Source organism: Nycticebus coucang, chromosome 17 (assembly GCF_027406575.1).
Source record: "Nycticebus coucang isolate mNycCou1 chromosome 17, mNycCou1.pri, whole genome shotgun sequence".
In the NCBI taxonomy this organism is placed as follows: Eukaryota; Metazoa; Chordata; class Mammalia; order Primates; family Lorisidae; genus Nycticebus; species Nycticebus coucang.
The window spans coordinates 33,273,395-33,292,490 of NC_069796.1; the positions used below are offsets into that span (position 1 = coordinate 33,273,395).

General features: G+C 37.7%; 1 protein-coding gene across 2 annotated transcripts in view; it reads left to right on the forward strand.

Annotated features, from left to right (window-relative positions):
* CATSPER3 (cation channel sperm associated 3) overlaps positions 1-19,096 on the forward strand; it is a 45,236-nt gene that overhangs the window by 8,980 nt on the left and 17,160 nt on the right. The gene's annotated exons all lie outside the window — the stretch shown is intronic.

The window sequence follows — 19,096 nt, forward strand, 5'->3', positions numbered from 1 at the left end:
ACATCAGAATTTACCAAACCTTTAAAGAGGAACTAGTACCTATATTACTCAACCTTTTCCAAAATGTAGAAAAAGAAGGAATACTACTCAACACATTCTGTGAAACAAACATCACCTTGATCCCCAAACCAGGAAAAAACCCAACAAGAAAAGAAAATTATAGACTAATATCACTAATAAATATTGATGCAAAAATATCCAACAAGATCCTAACAAACAGAATCCAGTAACACATCAAACAAATTATACACCATGACCAAGTGGGTTTTATCCCAGGGTCTCAAGGCTGGTTCAATATACGTAAATCTATAAATATAATTCAGCACATAAACAAATTAAAAAACAAAGATCATATGATTCTCTCAATTGATGCAGAAAAAGCTTTTGATAATAGCCAGCATCCCTTCATGATCAGAACACTTAAGAAAATTGGTATAGAAGGGACATTTCTTAAACTGATAGAGGCCATCTACAGCAAACCCACAGCCAGTATTATATTGAATGGAGTTAAATTGAAATCATTTCCACTCAGATCAGGAACCAGGCAAGGTTGCCCATTGTCTCCACTGCTCTTTAACATTATAATGGAAGTTTTAGCCATTGCAATTAGGGAAGAAAAGGCAATCAACGGTGTCTATACAGGGTCAGAAGAGATCAAACATTCACTCTTCACAGATGATATGATTGTATATCTGGAAAACACCAGTGATTCTACTACAAAACTCTTAGAAGTGATCAAGGAATACAGCAGCATCTGTACAAAATCAACACCCATAAATCTGTAGCCTTTATATATACCAACAATAGTTAAGCTGAAAAAACAGTCAAGGAAAAAAAAAAAAAAAAAAAAACAGTCAAGGACTCTATTCTGTTCACAGTAGTGCCAAAGAAGATGAAATATTTGGGAGTTTACCTAACAAAGAATGTGAAAGATCTCTATAAAGAGAACTATGAAACTCTAAGAAAAGAAATAGCCGAAGATGTTAACAAATGGAAAAACATACCATCCTCATGGCTGGGAAGAATCAACATTGTTAAAATGTCCATACTCCCTAGAGCAATATACAATTTTAATGCAATCCCTATTAAAGCTCCACTGTCATACTTTAAAAATCCTGAAAAAATAATACTTCATTTTATATGGAATCAGAAAAAAACTCAAATACCCAAGACATTACTCAGAAATAAAAACAAAGCGGGAGGAATCACACTACCAGACCTCAGACTATACTATAAATTGATAGTGATCAAAACAGCATGGTACTGGCACAAAAACAGAGAGGCAGATGTATGGAACAGAATAGAGAACCAGGAGATGAATCCAGCTACTTACTGTTATTTGATCTTTGACAAGACAATTAAAAACATTCAGTGGGGAAAAGATTCCCTATTTAACAAATGGTGCTGGGAGAACTGGCTGGCGACCTGTAGAAGACTGAAACTGGACCCACACCTTTCACCATTAACTAAGATAGACTCTCACTGGATTAAAGATTTAAACTTAAGACATGAAACTATAAAAATACTAGAAGAGAGTGCAGGGAAACCCCTTGAAGAAATTGGTCTGGGCGAGTATTTTATGAGGAGGATCCCCCGGGCAATTGAAGCAGCTTCAAAAATACACTACTGGGACCTGATCAAACTAAAAATCTTCTGCACAGCCAAGAACACAGTAAAGCAAGCAGACAGCCCTCAGAATGGGAGAAGATATTTGCAGGTTATATCTCCGACAAAGGTTTAATAACCAGAATCCACAGAGAACTCAAATGTATAAGCAAGAAAAAAACAAGTGACCCCATCGCAGGCTGGGCAAGGGACTTGAAGAGAAACTTCTCTGAAGAAGACAGGCGCACGGCCTACAGACATATGAAAAAATGCTCATCATCTTTAATCATCAGAGAAATGCAAATCAAAACTACCTTGAGATACCATCTAACTCCAGTAAGATTAGCCCATATCACAAAATCCCAAGACCAGAGATGTTGGCATGGATGTGGAGAAAAGGGAACACTTCTACACTGCTGGTGGGAATGCAAATTAATACATTCCTTTTGGAAAGATGTTTGGAGAACACTTAGAGATCTAAAAATAGATCTGCCATTCAATCCTATAATTCCTACTAGGTATATACCCAGAAGACCAAAAATCACATTCTAACAAAGATATTTGTACCAGAATGTTTATTGCAGCCCAATTCATAATTGCTAAGTCATGGAAAAAGCCCAAGTGCCCATCGATCCACGAATGGATTAATAAATTGTGGTATATGTACACCATGGAATATTATGCAGCCTTAAAGAAAGATGGAGACTTTACCTCTTTCATGTTTACATGGATGGAGCTGGAACATATTCTTCTTAGCAGAGTATCTCAAGAATGGAAGAAAAAGTATCCAATGTACTCAGCCCTACTATGAAACTAATTTATGGCTTTCAAATGAAAGCTATAACTCAGTTATAACCTAAGAATATGGTCAAAGGGGAGAGAGAGGGGAGAGGATGGGTGGAGGGAGGGTGATTGGTGGGATTACACCTGTGGTGCATCTTACAAGGGTCCATGCGAAACTTAGTAAATGTAGAATATAATTGTCTTAACATAATAACTAAGAAAATGCCAGGAAGGCTATGTTAACCAGTGTGATGAAAATGTGTCAAACAGTCTGTGAAGCTAGTGAATGATGCCCCATGATCGTATCAATGTACACAGCTATGATTTAATAAAAATAAAAAAGAAAATGTGTCAAACTGTTTATAAAACCAGTGTATAGTGCCCCGTGATCGCATTGATGTACACAGCTATGATATAATATTAATAAAAAAAAAAAACCAGAATCCACAGAGACCTCAAACATATTAGCAAGAAAAGAACAAGTGATCCCATCTCAGGGTGGGAAAGGGACTTGAAGAGAAACTTCTCTGAAGAAGACAGGCACACGGCCTACAGACACATGAAAAAATGCTCATCATCCTTAATCATCAGAGAAATGCACATCAAAACTACTTTGAGATATAACTCCAGTAAGATTAGCTCACATCTCAAAATCCCCAAACCAGAGATGTTGGTGTGGATGTGGAGAAAAGGGAACACTTCTACACTGCTGATGGGAATGCAAACTAATACGTTCCTTTTGGAAAGATGTTTGGAGAACACTTAGAGATCTAAAAATAAGACCTGCCATTCGATCCTACAACTCCTCTACTAGGTATATATCCAGGAGACCAAAAATCACATTATAACAAAGATATTTGTACCAGAATGTTTATTGCAGCCCAATTCATAATTTCTAAGTCATGGAAGAAGCCCAAGTGCCCATCGACCCATGAATGGATCAATAAATTGTGGTATATGTACACCATGGAATATTATGCAGCCTTAAAGAAAGATGGAGACTTTACCTCTTTCATGTTTACATGGGTGGAGCTGGAACATACTCTTCTTAGCAAAGTATCTCAAGAATGGAAGAAAAAGTATCCAATGTACTCAGCCCTACTATGAAACTAATTTATAGCTTTCTTTCTTTTTTATTATTAAATCATAGCTGTGTACATTAATGGGATCATGGGGCACCATACACTGGTTTTATAGACTGTTTGACACATTTTCATCACACTGGTTAACATAGCCTTCCTAGCATTTTCTTAGTTATTGTGTTAAGACATTTATATTCTACATTTTAATTTATAGCTTTCATATGAAAGCTATAACCCAATTATAGCCCAAGAATATGGGGAAAGGGGAAAGGGAGTGAAGGGGAGGGGGGAGGATGGGCGGAGGGAAGGTAATTGGTGGGACCACACCTACGGTGCATCTCACATCTTACATGTACAGTGTGAAACTTACTAAATGTAGAATATAAATGTCTTAACACAATAATTAAGAAAATGCCATGAAGGCTATAACACAGTTTGATGAAAATATTTCAAATTGTATATAAAACCAGCACATTGTACCCCATGATTGCATTAATGTATACAGTGATGATTTAATAAAAATATAAAAATAATAATTAAAAAAAAAAGAAAAGAAAACTACTAAATTAGGCTCGGTGCCTGTAACTTAAGCGGCTAAGGCACCAGCCACATACACCACAGCTGGTGGGTTCGAATCCAGCCTGGACCTGCCAAACAACAATGACAACTACAACCAAAAAAAAAAAAAAAAAATAGCCAGGTGTTGTGACAGGTGCCTGTAGTCCCAGCTACTTGGGAAGCTGAGGCAAGAGAATCACTTAAGCCCAAGAGTTGGAGGTTCCTGTGAGCTGTGATGGCATGGCGCTCTACCCAGGGTGACAGCTTGAGGCTCTGTCTCGCAAAAGAAAACTACTAAATTGAGGGAAAGAATCAAGCATTACTGACCTTTCTTATATGAATTGTAACTACATAGTAGGTAAGGAGAGAGACATCTTTTTATAGAAGTGTCCCACTTAATAAATGAAAAGGAATTGATAGAATATCACTATATTTCAATTCCCAGTGAAGTAATGGGCTAGACATTGAGCCTCAGTGGTTGTTACCATCACACACAGAAAAAGACATCTAGACATTATATGCCTCCTTTGAAATAACAGCAGAACGGCACCTATGATCTTGCCAACTAGATCAAGCCTGAAACCGAGGAAGCTTTTGGATCCAACTACCTGTCTTCAGGAAATAATAAGACCAGAGGAACACATTGAACTGTAACATGAGTATGCGGTCAGCAAAACTCAGACTGGGAGATTCTGTGAGTCAAACTAATTGTAACGGATAAAAAAAGGAACAGAACACTTAAAATATATACCAACATTTAAAACATTTATAGAATGGCAAGACTAGGCTTGGCACCTGTAGCTTTTAAGCCCAAGAATTTGAGGTTGCTGTGAGCTGTGATGCAACAGCTCTCTACCAAGGGCGACATAGTGAAACTCTGTCTCAGAAAAACAGAACAAACAAACAAAAAAACTTGGAGCTACCTACTCTGTCATTTTCACTGACATTACTCCTTTTTGAAGGCTAGTTTTTCTGGATGTAAAATTCTTGATTAATGGTCTTTCTTTTATCACTTTGAATATGACATCCCACTACTGTCTGCCTGTCAATGATTTCTGGCAATAAATCGGCTGTTAACCTTACAGGATCTCTTTTATGAGATGAATCCCTTATCTGTTAATGCTCGAAATTCTGTCTTTGACTTTCAACAGATCGTATAGGTGTAGATCTTCCACTTATAGTTCACTGATCTTTCTGGATGTATAACTTAATGTCTTTCATCAAATTTGAGAAGTTTCTGACCATTATTTCTTCACATATTCTTTGTGCCCTTTCTCCTCTTTCTGGGACTCCTATTATATGGAGCAAAAACTGCTAGAAACCTGGAAAATAGTCAACCAAGCGAACAGTGAATCAAGATAGAGACAACTTTAAAAAGGTAGTTTTAAAAGACTAAAAAACTAAACAAGCAAGACTAAACAAGCAAGCAGACAAATGCTGGTAAGGATGTGGAGAAATGAAAACTCTTATATACAGTTGCTGGATGAGTACAACTCTTTTTTTTTTTTTTATTAAACCATAGCTGTGTACATTAGTATGATCGTGGGGCACCATACACTTGGTTCATAGATCGTTTGACACATTTTCATCACATTAGTTAACATTAGCAAGAAAAGAACAAGGGATCCCATCACAGGCTGGGCAAGGGACTTGAAGAGAAACTTCTCTGAAGAAGACAGGTGCATGGCCTTCAGACATATGAAAAAATGCTCATCATCTTTAATCATCAGAGAAATGCAAATCAAAACTACTTTGAGATATCATCTAACTCCAGTGAGACTAGCCTATATCACAAAATCCCAAGACCAGAGATGTTGGCGTGGATGTGGAGAAAAGGGAACACTTTTGCACTGCTGGGGGGAATGCAAATTAATACATTCCTTTTGGAAAGAGATATGGGGTACAACTCTTACACACAGTCGGTCTAATGTAAATTAGAACAGCCATATGGACAACAACATGGAAGGTTCTCAAAAAATAAAACTACCACATGATCCAACATTCTTACCCACTACTGGGTATATAACCAAAGGAAATGAAATCATATGTTGGAGTGACATCTGTATCCCCATGTTTATTGTAGCACTATTCACAATAGTTAAGATATAGAATCAACCTAAGTCTTCATCAATGCATGAATGGATTTTAAAACTGTGGCATATATACACAATAGTATACTATTCAGACATAAAAAAAGAACAAAACCCTGTCATTTGTAGCACAGATGAACGTAGAGGATATTAAGTGAAATAAGCCAAGAACAGAAAAACAAATACTGCACAATCTCACTCAAGGGGAATCTAAAAAAATTGATTCATAGAAGTAGAGAGTAAAATAGTGATTCCTGCAGGCTGAAGAGAGTAGGGAGAAGAAATGGAAAGAGTGTGGTCAACAGGTACAAAGGTATAGTCAGAGAAGAGGAGTAAGTTCTGGTGTCTTACTGCACAGTAGGGGAACTATAGTCAACAGTATGTATTATATACTTCCAAATAGCTAGAAAAGAGCATTTTAAATGTTTTCATCTCAAAGAAATGACAAGTGTTTGAGGTTAATTAATGATAATTGCCCTGATTTGATCATTACATAGTATATGTGTATGCGTATATCACACTGTACCCCACAAATATGTACAATTGTTATATGTCAAATTAAAACAAAACGCCCCCAAATACATATTTTTAGTATAAGGGCTAAAAAACAAGTGTATAAAACTCCTACAGCAAATATACTTAATGGTCAGAAACTTGATGCTTTCTTGCCACGAGCAGGAAGAGGCGAGCATATACATTTTCAACACTCCTATTTAACATGCTGAAGTGTTGGCTAATGCAGTGAAACAAGGAAAATAAATTTTTACAGGCTGGAAAGGAAGAAATAAGACTATCATTGTGTATATAAATATATGTGGAAAATTTTATTATATTTTTACTTGCCTTTGTCCCACTTTCCTCCTCCTACATTATAAATATGAGACCCTGGTCCCTGGTTCCTGGGGCAGCAGAGCAGACCTCGTTCTTTTTTTCTTTTTTTTTTGTGGTTTTTGGCTGCGGCTGGGTTTGAACCCACCACCTCTGGCATATGGGACCAGTGCCCTACTCCTTGAGCCACAGGCACCGCCTCAGACCTTGTTCTTAAAGAACTGTGTTGAAGGATTGATGGGATGTGATTTGCTTATATTTTATCTAACTTGGAATTTTGTCAAGGTGGAAAGGTGGCTATGTAGAAGGAGTTTTTTTTTTTTTTTAGTTTGTGTAACATCATTTTTTTTTTGTTTGTTTGTTTTGTTTTTTGGCCGGGGCTAGGTTTGAACCCGCCACCTCCGGCATATGGGACCGGTGCCCTACTCCTTGAGCCACAGGCGCCGCCTGTCATTTTTTTTTTTATTGTTGGGGATTCATTGAGGGTACAATAAGCCAGGTTACATTGATTGCAATTGTTAGGCAAAGTCCCTCTTGCAATCATGTCTTGCCCCCATAAAGTGTGACACACACCAAGGCCCCACACCCCTCCCTCCGTCCCTCTTTCTGCTTCCCCCCCCATAACCTTAATTGTCATTAATTGTCCTCATATCAAAACTGAGTACATAGGATTCATGCTTCTCCATTCTTGTGATGCTTTACTAAGAATAATGTCTTCCACGTCCATCCAGGTTAATACGAAGGATGTAAAGTCTCCATTTTTTTTAATGGCTGAATAGTATTCCATGGTGTACATATACCACAGCTTGTTAATCCATTCCTGGGTTGGTGGGCATTTAGGCTGTTTCCACATTTTGGCGATTGTAAATTGAGCTGCATTAAACAGTCTAGTACAAGTGTCCTTATGATAAAAGGATTTTTTTCCTTCTGGGTAGATGCCCAGTAATGGGATTGCAGGATCAAATGGGAGGTCTAGCTTGAGTGCTTTGAGGTTTCTCCATACTTCCTTCCAGAAAGGTTGTACTAGTTTGCAGTCCCACCAGCAGTGTAAAAGTGTTCCCTTCTCTCCACATCCACGCCAGCATCTGCAGTTTTGAGATTTTGTGATGTGGGCCATTCTCGCTGGGGTTAGATGATATCTCAGGGTTGTTTTGATTTGCATTTCTAATATATAGAGATGATGAACATTTTTTCATATGTTTGTTAGCCATTCATCTGTCATCTTTAGAGAAGGTTCTATTCATGTCTCTTGCCCATTGATATATGGGATTGTTGGCTTTTTTCATGTGGATTAATTTGAGTTCTCTATAGATCCTAGTTATCAAGCTTTTGTCTGATTGAAAATATGCAAATATCCTTTCCCATTGTGTAGGTTGTCTCTTTGCTTTGGTTATTATCTCCTTAGCTGTACAGAAGCTTTTCAGTTTAATGAGGTCCCATTTGTTTATTTTTGTTGTTGTTGCAATTGCCATGGCAGTCTTCTTCATGAAGTCTTTCCCCAGTCCAATATCTTCCAGTGTTTTTCCTATGCTTTCTTTGAGGATTTTTATTGTTTCATGCCTTAAATTTAAGTCCTTTATCCATTTTGAATCAATTTTTGTGAGTGGGGAAAGGTGTGGGTCTAGTCTCAGTCTTTTACATGTAGACATCCAGTTCTCCCAACACCATTTATTGAATAGGGAGTCTTTCCCCCAAGGTATGTTCTTGTTTGGTTTATCAAAGATTAGGTGGTTGTAAGATGTTAGTTTCATTTCTTGGTTTTCAGTTCGATTCCAAGTGTCTATGTCTCTGTTTTTGTGCCAGTACCATGCTGTCTTGACCGCTATGGCTTTGTAGTACAGACTAAAATCTGGTATACTGATGCCCCCAGCTTTATTTTTATTACTAAGAACTGCCTTAGCTATACGGGGTTTTTTCCAGTTCCATACAAAAAGCAGAATCATTTTCTCCAAATCTTGAAAGTACGATGTTTGTATTATGATAGGAATGGCATTGAATAGGTAGATTGCTTTGGGAAGTATGGACATTTTAACAATGTTGATTCTTCCCATCCATGAGCATGGTATGTTCTTCCATTTGTTAATATCCTCTGCTATTTCCTTTCTGAGGATTTCATAATTTTCTTTATAGAGGTCCTTCACCTCCTTCATTAGGTATATTCCTAGGTATTTCAATTTCTTTGAAACTATGGTGAAGGGAGTTGTGTCCTTAATTAGCTTCTCATCTTGACTGTTATTGGTGTATACAAAGGCTATTGACTTGTGGACATTGATTTTATATCCTGAAACATTACTGTATTTTTTGATGAGTTCTAGGAGTCTTGAGGTTGAGTCTTTGGGGTTCTCTAAGTATAAGATCATGTCGTCAGCAAAGAGGGAGAGTTTGACCTCCTCTGCTCCCATTTGGATTCCCTTTATTTCCTTGTCTTGCCTAATTGTATTGGCTAGAACTTCCAGCACTATGTTGAATAGTAAAGGTGACAGAGGACAACCTTGTCTGGTTCCAGTTCTAAGGGGAAAAGCTTTCAGTTTTATTCCATTCAGTAAAATATTAGCTGTGGGTTTGTCATTGATAGCTTCAATCAGTTTTAGAAATGTGCCACCTATGCCTATACTCTTCAGTGTTCTAATTAGAAAAGGATGCTGGATTTTATCAAATGCTTTTTCTGCATCTATTGAGAGGATCATGTGATCTTTATTTTTGCCTCTGTTAATATGGTGGATAATGTTTATGGACTTGCGTATGTTAAACGAGCCTTGCATCCCTGGGATGAAGCCTACTTGATCATGATGAATGACTTTTTTGATGATAAGCTGTAATCTATTGGCTAGGATTTTGTTGAGAATTTTTGCATCTATATTCATGAGTGAGATTGGTCTGAAATTCTCCTTTTTGTTTGGGTCTTTTCCTGGTTTTGGTATCAGGGTGATGTTTGCTTCATAGAATGTGTTGGGGAAGACCTTCTTTCTCGATTTTTTTGGAATAATTTCTGCAGTATAGGAATAAGCTCTTCCTTGAAGGTTTGATAGAATTCTGGTGTAAAGCCATCTGGACCAGGGCATTTTTTGGTTGGAAGATTTTTTATTGTTTCTTTGATCTCAGTGCTTGAAATTGGTCTGTTCAGGAGCTCTATTTCTTCCTGGCTGAGTCTAGGGAGAGGGTGTGATTCCAAATATTGATCCATTTCCTTCACATTGTCAAATTTCTGGGCATAGAGTTTCTGGTAGTATTCAGAGATGATCTCTTGTATCTCTGTGGAATCAGTTGTTATTTCCCCTTTATCATTTCTGATTGAGGTTACTAGAGATTTTACTTTTCTATTTCTCGTTAGTCTGGCCAATGGTTTATCTATTTATTTTTTTAAAAAAACCAACTCCTTGTTTCATTAATTTTCTGAATGATTCTTTTGTTTTCAATTTCATTGATCTCTGATTTGATTTTGGATATTTCTTTTCTTTTACTGAGTTTAGGCTTAGATTGTTCTTCTTTTTCCAATTCCATAAGATCTCTTGTGAGATTGTTGATGTGCTCTCTTTCTGTTTTTCGAATGTAGGCATCTAAAGCGATGAATTTTCCTCTCAAAACTGCTTTTGCAGTATCCCACAGGTTTTGGTAGCTTGTGTCTTCATTGTTGTTAATGCTCAAGGAAGTTAATGATTTCCTGTTTTATTTCTTCCTGCACCCATCTGTTATTCAACAGAAAATTGTTTAATTTCCATGCCTTTGTGTAGGGTGGAGCGTTTTTGTTAGAGTTGAGTTCCACCTTTAGTGCCTTATGGTCTGAGAAGATACAAGGTAAAATTTCAATTCTTTTGATTCTGTTGATATTTGTTTTGTGTCCCAGGATATGATCAATTTTGGAGAATGTTCCATGGGGTGATGAGAAGAATGTATATTCTTTATCTTTGGGATGGAGTGTTCTATATGCGTCTATCAAGCACAGTTGTTCTAGGGTCCCATTTAAATCTCTTATATCTTTGTTTAATTTCTATTTAGGGGATCTGTCCAGCTCTGTAAGAGGAGTATTAAAGTCCCCTGTTATTATGGTATTATCAGATATCATATTGCCCAGACTGAGTAAGGGAGCATTACTTATTAAATCTGGGAGCATTTAAATTGGGTGCATAAATATTTAGAATTGAAAGGTCTTCTTGTTGTATTTTTCCCTTGACCAATATAAAGTGACCATCTTTGTCTTTTTTGACTTTAGTTGCTTTAAATCCACATGTATCTGAAAATAAGATTGCAACTCCTCTTTTCTTCTGAATTCCATTTGCCTGAAAAATTGTCTTCCAACCTTTGACTCGGAGCTTTATGTCTTTTGAAGCCAGGTGTGTTTCTTGCAGACAGAAGGAGTTTTCTTACCAACATCAAAAATCATATGAACAACCTGTTGCTACCTGGGACAAACAAACATTTCAAAAATAGTTGAGGCAAACAGTGAACATGCTGAAAGTCAGGAAGGGAACTCTTTTGGTAAATTAGGGCATTGAGAAGCACCTGTGCATGTGGAGGAATTTAGAAAGCCACCCACGCCTAAGGTAGAACAAAATGCTTTGAAAAGACTTGAGAAGATCCCAAGCTTTCTTTCACTTCCAGCTGACCTTCAGACTCAGTGCAAGTAGGAAGTGAAGCCTAAAGGTAGAGTTGTGAACAGTCTTGCTAATATTTAAGGAATGCTCTAACAGAGAGCAATCTGAAAAGAGTAGGAGAGTTTTTTCTCTTTTTTAAAAATGTGTTAAATATGTAGGAGAAACTAAAGAAAATCATGGGCAAAGAATCAAAGGAAGCCAGGAGAACAATGTTACAGCAAAGAATATCAATGAAGAGACAGAAATTATAAAAAGGGAGCAAAGCAAAGTCTGGGGCTGAAAAGTAATAGTTGAAATGAAACACTAACTAGAGCAGCCCAGTAACAGGTTTAAGCAGGTAGAAGAAAGAATCAGTGACCCTGAAGACACATGAATTAAACTTATTCATTCTGAGAAGCAGAAAGGAAAAAGAATGAAGAAAAATGAACAGGTTAAGAGACCGTGGGACACCATTGAGCACACAAACACAAATATTGGGCCCATAAGAAAGGACAAGAGAGGGCGGCATCTGTGCCCAAAGAGTAGGGTGCCGGCCCCATATGCCAGGGGTGGTGGGTTCAAGACTGGCCCCAGCCAAAAACTGCAACAACAACAACAACAACAAAAAAAAAAAGACAAGAAAACCAGGCAGAAAGAACATTTGAAAACATAATGGCCAGAAAATTCCAAACTTTGATTATTGAGATAAATATGCATATCTAAGAATTCCAACAAATTCCAAGAAGGAAAAACAAAAATATCCACATTAAGACATGTTATAATCAAACAGTATAAAAAACCAAAAACAAAGAATCTTGAAAACAGCAAGAGATAAACAATCTGTCACAAGAAGCCTTAATAAAATTAACAGCTGATTTTGCCTCAGAAATTATGGAGGCTAGAAGGTAGTGAAGTGACATGTTTATAATAAAGAAAAATACTGTCAACTAGAAATTCTATGTTCAGCAAAGCTATCCTTCAAAAATGAAGGGGAAATTAAGATATTTCAGAAAAACAAAAATGTGGGGGTTTGTTGTTGACAGACCTGCTCTAAAAGAAGTGATAAAGAAAGTCCTTTAGGTAGAAATGAAAGAAGGTAGTAACCTGACGCCATACAAAGAAACAAAGAACACTGGTAAAACAATTACATAGACAGATACAAAAGTCAGTATTACTGTGTTTTTGGTTTGTAATTTTTTTCCCTACATGATTTATAATTCCAATGTTATAGTTAATGGGCACACAATGTATGAAAGAGTAACCTCTAAACAGCAGAAACATAAAAGGAGACAGATGGATCTGTATGGGAGCAAAATTGTTATCTTCTAAGGTTGTATTCATTAAAAATGGATTGCTTTAAGTTTAAGAATTTAACTGTAATAACAGGGGTAACCACTAAGCAAACAACTGAAACTACACAGAAAAGGAAAGGAGAAAGTGATCAAATGGTACATTACAAAAGGAATGATTAGACACACAAAACACACTAATGGAAGAATTGAGGAAAAGAGTATGACATACATATTTGACAAAACAAATAGCAAAATGGCAGAAGTATGTCCTTTACCAGTAATTACTTTAGATGTAAATGTGTTAAACTCTCCAATTTAAAAGCAGAGACTGGCAGAAAGGATTTTAAAAATCCAACTACAAAAAATAAATAAAATAAAACAAATCTAACTATAGTAGAACCTCTGTAAATTGACCACTCAAGGGACTGTGACAAATTGGTAAATATATGGAGGTGGGCAACTTAAGAAACTAGGCCTATTGTACTAATATGTACATGTACTTTACTTCCTTATATAGCTTTTATTAAATATATGAAATCATACATAATCAAATACAGTAAAATCATGCGTACAGTATCCTATGAGTTTAATACATTTACTGTTTTCTCATTGTTTAATCATTCTTACTGTAAAAAAAGAGTTGGTCTCTTATTCTTATTACAAATGTAAGTGGTGAAAGCACTGTTGGTGCTGGCTATGCTGCTCAGCATACTTGAACATCTTCCCACAGTGAATCACTTCAACTGCATTGTCAGATGCCTGACTTTTTATTCTGTTAGAGTCTCTGCAATTTCTGTGTCATCCTCACTTCTTGCACTTCATCAGTTGCTTCATGCATTTTTATGCTTGTTTGTACTTCGGTCAATATTGCTTGAAAAATTGATTCTGGGTCAGGTTCATTATAGGTTGCCACCTCATCATCCATTGCAACAAAACCTTCAAAATCTATTCCTTCAAATTCTGCCATGGGAGATGGACTGTTTGATGGGACCAAAACATTTAGCTCTTGGGTTGTGACAAATCCAAGTTTTTGAAACACTTCTGTATTATTTCTGGCTGAACTTTATTCCAAGCAGAACTGATCCAAAGGACAGCATCTAGAATGTGAACTGATGTAGCAGATGAACTTTCTTCCACAGGTGGACCACAGGTTTGTGTTTTAGTAATGACTCTCTGCAGGAGCTGGGCTTGGTAGTGCATTTTAAATGTTTTGATGATGCCTTAGTCAAGAGGTTGGATTTTTGAGGTCATGTTTGGAGAAAGAAATTTCAATGTCATGTGAGATGAGTGGCCAGGACAGTTGTCTACTGTCAGTAGAAGATACCATTCCTTCTTCATTTTGCAGTCAATACCCCTTACCTACTCACTTCTCAAATAGAGAACCAATAATCTATGTGCATTTGTTTGATATCCAAGTGATGTGGAGGTCTTTGGGCTTCAAGTTTTTGAATGCATGTAGCTTTGCTGATTTACAAGTCACCAAGGGTTTTAGTTGAGCTAGGGCAAAGCAGAACTGTGAAATGTTCTTTGGAAATTTTTCTGCTCTTACATTTTTCACCCTTTATGACAAGGCTTCTGTTAGGCATCACCTTGAAAAAGAGTCCACACTCATCAATGTTAAAGATGTCATCTTTGAAGTCTCAGGTGAAGTCCAGGAACTTTTTGATGAACTCTTCCACAACTTCTTCTGGAACTTCATGAGATTCACCACACAAGACTTTCTGGACGATTTTGTATTGCACTTTAAATTTCTTGAGCCAACCACCTGGTGCTTGGAAATCTGCCACTTGAATTCCTGTGCAAATTATTTAGCAAGTTCTCAGATCATCACCAGGAGATTCAGGTGTTAATTGCCCTCATTTGTTAGAATCAGCCTAATGTGGCTTCCTTGACTTCATCAAGGAAAGTTTTCCTTCTTTTCTGCTGTAAGTCTCTGTTTTTCTTACCATATCTCTCCAAGTACTCATGTTTATGTCTTTGGATGTTGCTAACTGTGGTCTTGCTAATGCCAAAATGTTCTGTTGTCTGTCTTTGGATATTGCTTTCTAGAAAATGTAGATCAACCTTTTCCTTCAATGTCAGCTGTTTGAGTTTTTTCCTTTGGACCATCATGTCTCAATTAACTATAACATTTTTGAGTAATTGTAGGACTTATCTATAATTTGGCACAGTCCTTGATGTTGAAAAAAATCTTCTACAACACTTGATAAACAATAGGACATTGGACCTAATCCAACAACATAATAATAAACATGAAAAAAGAACTTATACTAAAGAAAAAACCAATACAATAAGGGGCAAAGCCTACATCTTTACCCCTTGGTGTAGAGTGGTCTCAACTGGTCAAGTTATAGAGGGTGAATTAATGTTGTGTGTCACAGTCCAAGTGATCAAGATACAATTTACAGAAGTGGTCAATATATAGAGGTCAGTCTTCCATTGAGTACGTGTGGTACATGACCAGTCTATGAACTTTGGAGGTGGTCATTATAGGGAGGTGGTCAACTATTGGGGTTCTACTCTATATGCTGTCTATAAGAGATTCATTTTAGATCCAAAGATACAAATAGGTTGAAAGTAAAAGGATGGAAAAAGATACTCCATATTAGAAACCAAAAGAGAGGGTGACTATACTACTGTAAGACAAAATAGAGACTATGACAAAAACTCTTATAATAGATAAGGAAGGACATTATATGGGCAACACACTAAATTCATCAAGAAGACAAAACAATTGTACTAACAATTTTCTTTAGTACATAAGGAGCATTCTCCAGGGCAAATCATATAGACTATAAAACAAATCTCAATAATTTTATAAAAAATTATGGCGGGTTCGAATCCAGTGGAGACCTGCCAAACAACAATGACAACTAAAACCAAAAAAATAGTCAAGTGTTGTGGTGTGTGCCAGTGATCCCAGCTACTTAGGAGGCTGAGGCAAGAGAATTGCTTAAGCCCAGGAGTTGGAGGTTGCTGTGAGCTGTGATGCCAGGGCACTCTACCCAGGGTGACAGCTTGAGGCTCTGTCTCAAAAAAAAATTATGGAAATCAGGCGGTGCCTGTGGCTCAGTGAGTAGGGCACCGACTCCATATACCGAGGGTGGTGGGTTCAAACCCAGCCCCGGCCAAACTGCAACAAAAAAAATAAAATAGCCAGGCATTGTGGCAGGCGCTTGTAGTCCCAGCTACTCGGGAGGCTGAGGCAAGAGAATCGTCGAAGCCCAAGAGCTGGAAGTTGCTGTGAGCTGTGACACCAAGGCACTTGCACTCTACCCAGAGCAACAAAGTGAGACTCTGTCTCTAAAAAAAAAAATTATGGAAATCATACAAAGTATCTTCTCTGGCAACAATACAATGAAACTAGAAATTAGTAACAAGAAAAACTGGACATTTTCCAAATATGTGCTAGTTAAACAACACACTTTATTTTTTTTCTTGAGATAGAGTCTCACTTTGTCGCCCTTGGTAGAGTGCCATGGTGTCATAGCTCACAACAATCTCAAACTCCTGGGCTTAAGCAATTCTCTTGCCTTAGCCTCACAAATAGCTAGGCCTATAGGTGCCCACCACAACACCCAGTTATTTTTAGAGATGAGGTCTTGCTCTCGCTCAGGCTGGTTTCAAACTTGTGAACCTAGGCAATCCACCTGCTTTGGCCTCCCACAGTGCTACCGTGCCTGGCTCAATTTTTGCAATATTTTCATCAGTTCTGCTCATTACTGGCTGCCCTGACCTCTCTTATCAGTGATGCTTTCTCTTCCCTCAGAAAAACATTGAATACATTTGTACACTGCCCTTTTCTTCATGGCATTATCCTGATAAACTTGGACTAATATGTCCCTGATTTCACTTCCATTCTTGCCAAATTAGCAATAAATTTAACTTTTGTTTGTTGCATCTGACATTCTCATGATGGCACACAAAAACACGTAACAAACATGAACGCCACTCAGCAAGACATTGCCACATGTCGACATGAACACAGCTCTGAGACACAGACATACCAAGATTATGAAACCTAATTGAGTTGTTTGTATAGCACTGCCAATGTAAGCACACAGTGGCAAGTTTGTGAACTTAATTGTCAGACCTAGTAATTTGAAGTCTGCTAATATGGTGCTTCTGGATTTTTTCTTTTGGCTTAAGATTGCTTTGGCTATTGAAGCATTTTTCTGGTTCCAAATGAAGCAAAGCCAATAAGGAGCAATGAGATTGAAGCAGTAATAAAAAAAATTTCCAACAATGACAAAAAGAGCATTCAAAAATCCTTAATAAAATACTAGCAAACTGAACTTAGCAGCACATCAAAAAAAAAATAATAATAATCTACCATGACCAAGGATGCAGGAATGGTTCAACATACTTAAATCAATAAATGTAATTAACCACATAAATATAAGCAAAAACAAAGACCATATGATTTTCTGAATAGATGCAGAAGAAGCATTTGACAAATTCTAGCATCTTTTCATGATAAAAGCCCTCAACAAACTAGGTACAGAAGGAACATATCTCAAGATTATAGAAGCCACGTATGACAGTCCCACAGCCTACATCATATTGAATGGAGAAAAGTTGAAAGCATTCTCACTGAGAACAGAAACAAGATAAATGTGCCCACTGTCACCACTTTTATTCAACATAGTGCTAGAAGTTCTAGCCAGAGCAATCAGGCAAGAGAAAGAAAGAAAGAAATGGTATCCAAATCAGGAAAGAAGAGGTCAAACTATTGCTTTTTGCTGATGACGTGATCTTATACCTAGAAAACCTCAAAGACTCCCCTAAGAGACTCCTGGAATTGATAAATCAGCAAAGTCTCAGGATACAAAGTCAATGTACTCAAATCAGTAGCATTGATCAAAGAGTCAATACCATTCACAATACTACAAAGAAAATAAAATACCTAGGAGTATGCTTAACCAAGGAGGTGAAAGATCTCTACAAAGAGAACTGAAACATTGAGGAAAGAAATCGCAGATGACACAAAAATGGAAAAACATACCATGCTCATGGATCAGTACAACCAATGTTGTTAAAATATCCACACTACCCAAAATGATTTACAGATTCAATGCAGTCCCCATCAAAATTAACATATTTCACAGATTTAGAAATGTTTTTCTTAAATAAGACTCGAACGTTGAAGTGACTCCTTATTCTGTGTTAACAGGCATGAAAACAACAGTAATCTCCTTAAACATCTCCATCAGTGCTCTCAGGTGATTAGGTATATTGTCCATGAGTATTAATATTTTACAAAGAATCTTTTATTTATTTATTTTGAGAGCGTCTTACTCTGTTTCCCCAGGCTAGAGTGCCCATGCATCAGCCTAGTTCACAGCAATCTCAAACTCCTGGATTCAGGCTGTCCTCCCGCTTCAGCCTCCTGAACAGCTGAGATCACAAGCCTGCCACAGCACCTAGCACGTTTTTATATTTTTAGTACAGATGGCTTCTCACTCTCTCTCTTTCTTTTTTTTTTTTTTAGAGACAGAGTCTCATCTTTGTCACCCTCGGTAGAGTGCTGTAGCGTCACAGTTCACAGCAACCTCCAGCTCTTGGGCTTAGCGGATTCTCTTGCCTCAGCCTCCCGAGTAGCTGGAACTATAGGCGCCCACTACAATGCCTGGCTATTTTTTGTTGCGGTTTGGCCGGGGTCGGGTTCTAACCTGCTACCCTCAGTATATGGGGCCAACTCCCACTCACTGAGCCACAGGTGCCGCCCTCACTCTTTTTTATTTATTTTGTTTTTTTGAGACAGAGTCTCACTTTATCACCATCGGTAGAGTGCTGTGGCCTCCAGCTCTTGGGCTTAGGCGATTCTCCTGCTTCAGCCTCCCAAGTAGCTGGGCTACAGGTGCCCACCCGCCACAACACCCAGCTATTTTTTTTGTTGCAGTTTGGCCAGGGCCGGGTTTGAACCCACCACCCTCGTAATATGGGGCCGGCGCCCTACTCACTGAGGCACAGGCGCCGCCCTCACTCTTTCAGTCTGGTATCAAACTCCTGAGCTCAAGTGATCCTCTCACCTCAGCTAGGAATATAGGTTCATCCCTATATTCCTAGCACTCATTTCAGAGTGCTGGGAATATAGGGATGAACCACCTTGCCTAGCCTGGAATCTTTTTATTCTGAGCAGTAGGTCTCAACAGTGAGTTTAAAACATAAAGCAAACCACACTGTAAATGTAAACAGATAAGCCATCATCTAGGCTTTGTTGTTCCATTTCTAGAGCAGAGTAGATTTACGATTTTCAGAATGGTAATAATCATTGGCTTCAGTTT